The following is a 4,362-nucleotide window of genomic DNA, read 5'->3' on the forward strand; positions in this document are numbered from 1 at the left end:
GAAAGAGAGGAAAGGTAAAATGAGCCAAGGGGAAAAAAATGAAGATAAGGAGAAAAATACGAGAAGAAGACAAGATGGTAGGAATGCAAGGGAAGAGAAATAAATGGAAGGGAAGGGAGAGAAGAAAGATAAGATGTAAAAAAAAAAAAAAAGGAATGAAGCTGAAAACAAGATAAAGATGGAGAAAAAAAGGAAGAAAAAGAAGTAAATTATGCTATGAGATGGACGGAGAGAGAGAGAGAGAGAGAGAGAGAGAGAGAGAGAGAGAGAGATAGAATAGAATTACGACACACGCAAAACGACCATAAGACGAAATATCAACGAAAGATAACTGGAGATGAAGATGATGAAGAGAAAAGACGAAGAAGAAGAAGAAGAAGAAGAAGAAGAAGAAGAAGAAGAAGAAGAAAAAAAAGAAGAAGAAGAAGAAAAGAGAAGAAGGAGAAGAGAGAGAGAGAGAGAGAGAGAGAGAGAGAGAGAGAGAGAGAGAGAGAGAGAGAGAGAGAGAGAGAGAGAGAGAGAGAGAGTGAGAAAGGTGAAAATGGAGATGGAGATGGAACACGGAGAATGAGATATAACGATGATGGGGGAAGAGAAAGAACAGATGATAAATAGCTAAAAAAAGAGATGATGACTGACGAGAGAGAGAGAGAGAGAGAGAGAGAGAGAGAGAGAGAGAGAGAGAGAGAGAGAGAGAGAGAGAGAATTACGACCAAGTGAAAGAAAACCAAAAAAAGATGAAAGAAAGAAAGAAAGAGAGTACGGGTAACATAATGGAGGTAGCGAGGGTGGTGTGTGGGGGGGGAGGGGCGAAACCACTCCGGAAAGAGGCGCTGACGGAGGGAAAGGTGGAAAAAAAAGGGAAAATAGAGGACTTGGAAAAAAAAAGGGAAAAAAATAATGGTGGTGATGGTGGTGGCGGTGGTGCGTTACTGCTGCCGAGGTGATTTGAGAGAGAGAGAGAGAGAGAGAGAGAGAGAGAGAGAGAGAGAGAGAGAGAGAGAGAGAGAGAGAGAGAGAGGTAAGATTATAATAGCACACCACCTGCGTTATTCTATATTCTAGTAATAGTAGTAGTAGTAGTAGTAGTAGTAGTAGTAGTAGTAGTAGTAGTAGTAGTAGTAATCATAATAATAATAATCATAATAATAATAATAATAATAATGACAATTATAATGCTGACACTATTGTTAATATTGCTACTGTTGACGCAACTACTACTACTACTACTACTACTACTACTACTACTACTACTACTACTACTACTGCTACTACTACTGCTACTACTACTACTACTACTACTACTACTACTACTACTTGCTACATCACGTGAACCATATATCCACCTTTACCGTACACGAGCGCGCGCGCGCGCACGCACACACACACACACACACACACACACACACACACACACACACACACACACACACACACACACACACACACATTTTATATATATTACATAGTTTCATTACTCTCTCTCTCTCTCTCTCTCTCTCTCTCTCTCTCTCTCTCTCTCTCTTCCCTTGTATTTTTTTCCTCCGCTCCCCTGAACTCTGCGAAAAACTGAATCACACTCCACGAAATGCCGCCACGTGCAGCCGCAGTGGTTTCTTGCAGGTTGCCTTATGTTCTCCCGTTAGTTATCGTTATTATTACCTGGCGTGTCAAGAAGGCTGCGAAAAATGGAGGAATAAAATCAAATATATATAACAATTAATCCATTCGCTTTCCCGCTCAGAGAAAAATATATACGCATGAAAAATGTCTGCATAGTTTGTAAATTTTATAGTTTTAGTTGCATCACCATCTTCATTATGACTTTACACCGTTAGAGTGGATATACCATCATCATCAATCGTCAATCATCACCATCACTATCACCGCCATACTTTCACCATACACACACACACACACACACACACACATATCCACGAGGACTTGCATCACATCATCACCACTTTCACCATATCACCACAACGCCAAAGACCGGCACAGTCACCATCATAACACCAACACACACATTCCACACACCAACAACACCGTCCATACAACACCATCACCACCACCGAAATACATTCACCACAGTATCGTACCACACAAACACTTGCATCACATTCACCACAAGCAGTCACCACCATAACCTCGAGACCACACAGTTGAACACACAAATACACACGCACACACGCACAAACACATACATTACATCACCAACACCAGTAGCACAAGTTAACACCATCAATGTAACCACAAGTTCCTCTATACACCTGTCATTAGCACCTTCAGATATCTTCCAGTATCACCACCATCACCACCACCTTCTGCGTTAACGGTCCCGGAGCGCCAAGATGGGATGGACGGCCAAGCTTGCAAGGAATGTCAGAATGTTAGGACTTAGAGGAAACTGTTAATTACTCTTAAGGTATTTACTGACGGTGGGAAAAGAGGAGAAGGAGGAGGAAAATAAAGGTGTGAGGCTAGGTAAGGGAGACAGGTGTGTGTGTGTGTGTGTGTGTGTGTGTGTGTGTGTGTGTGTGTGTGTGTGTGTGTGTGTGTGTGTGTGACCGGGAGGCGTCATGATTTATTGCAACTTGAATGATGCTGTCAATTGTTGCTCCAAGTTACGTTTGGTTTACACTTGAAATTGATTTGTGGTAGGTGAGGTAAACTGTGTGTGTGTGTGTGTGTGTGTGTGAAGGGCGCGGCCACTAAGGAAGGCTACTGCTGTCGCTGCTGCTGCCCATCTGTCCGAGTGTGTTGAGTGTGGTGGTGTGGTGGTGTGGCGCTATCCATACCACGGGCGGCCTTGACAGCACTGCGGGGCGTGATGCTTTAATAAGTCGTCAGGAGATTGCTATCAAACGCGTGTACAATGTGAAGGCGGGAGTGTAAATAATAATGATACAATGCGTGGCGTTAACAGGTGCGTGGCTGACTGTGTGTGTGTGGAGGCGCCGTGGGAGGAGCGGCGTTGTGTGTATGTGTGTGTGTGGCGGAGGGCGGGCGGCGGTGGGAGGTGGCAGCATGGGTGTAGCACTTTCACGTCGTGTGGAGTGGCGGCGACACAACACTCCCGCTAAATCAATGATGCACTCCACCGGCAGGAGCAACAGCACCAGCCGCGGCAGAAGGTGGCAGAGGGGAAGGAGGAGTAGTAGGAGGAGGAGAAAGAGGCGGCAGTGATAGCGGTGGGTGTGGTGATGGTGGCGGTGATGGTGGCAGTGGTGGTGGTGATGGTGGTGGTGGCAGGTGCAGGAGCCGCCTGTCATCACCACCACCAGGAGAAGGAACTTTTCACATGAGTGCTCCTGCCTTAATTCGTTGACCCCTTGGTCCCCGTTACTCCACCGCCAATAGTACGTACCGCCGCTACGCCCGCGCCCTCCCAGGTGCTCCACTTGTCCAGCAATCCCCACACGGGCCTCCTCCAGGGGTGCGGGGGGGCGGCGCAGGTAGGGCGTGTCGTGGGTCCGGGTAAATTTTCGCCCTTAGCGGCTGCGAGGGTCCCGCTACGGCCCAGGCAAGGTACTTCCGCGGGCCTCACCCAGCACAGGGCGGTGTTTGCACCACTCCTGTCGCCCCGCGATGGATATTCCACTTGTACAGCGATCCTTGCCACCCCACAACCCCCACTGACCGATCAGCTGATGGTTTATATGATGTTATTTCCACACGGAAGCTGGCCGTGACATACGCACACACGGGAGACGGCCAACCCCTGCTGGCTCTCTCTTACATCGATCCAATAACATAGCAGACTACATCACATTTCCACTTGTTTCCACGCCCTCCGCTCCCACCAACCACTTCCAACCCCTCAGATGGGACGACACTGATCTTATGTCTTTGAATGTTGCACTGAATAAGCCGAGAAAGCCCTAAAAACTATGTAAAATGAGAAAAACTCACTCGTGTCGAATGTGGGTCGGCCAAGCTCAATATGGCGGGGATGGTCGCTGGAGTTGCCATCTAGTGTATGAATTTTCAACTACCCCTCACGCTGCCAGCCGCCTGCAATTGGTTAGATTTATTTCCTTTGGCCTTTAAACACATTTATAACATAACTTTACTTTTTATTTCCACGCTGAATTAGCTGCCAGAACCACCCACGGACAGAAGTGTCGCATAAAACAGCGGCGACAGGAGGACAGCATCCCAGGCCCGCCGTAAACAGCCTCGCAGCATTCCCCACTTCCCCGATTTGATAATGACATCCTGTACTGTTACTTCTGGTATCAATAACACATGGTAAAGTTCCTCCCACGTCATACAACACCCAGAAACTCTGAGGAATGACCAGGCCTGCCGTGACACGAGGGAGGAGGAAAGTGGCGCGAGCTGGGAAGGGTAGGCTGTTTT

At 47.2% G+C, this 4,362-nt stretch overlaps 1 protein-coding gene across 5 annotated transcripts in view; it reads right to left on the reverse strand.

The window, feature by feature from the left end:
• LOC123515155 (mucin-12-like) overlaps positions 1-4,020 on the reverse strand; it is a 194,493-nt gene extending 190,473 nt beyond the window's left edge. For 3 of the 5 annotated variants that reach the window (XM_045273639.1, XM_045273638.1, XM_045273631.1), the window contains exon 1: positions 3,913-4,020. The gene's annotated coding sequence lies outside the window, so the exon portion shown is untranslated. Of the gene's footprint in view, positions 1-3,367; positions 3,858-3,912 lie in introns of those variants that run through there. The other 2 variants (XM_045273640.1, XM_045273632.1) reach the window with 2 other exon arrangements.
• Positions 4,021-4,362: the final 342 nt, after the last annotated feature.

The sequence above is a fragment of the Portunus trituberculatus genome, chromosome 38, assembly GCF_017591435.1.
Source record: "Portunus trituberculatus isolate SZX2019 chromosome 38, ASM1759143v1, whole genome shotgun sequence".
In the NCBI taxonomy this organism is placed as follows: domain Eukaryota; kingdom Metazoa; phylum Arthropoda; class Malacostraca; order Decapoda; family Portunidae; genus Portunus; species Portunus trituberculatus.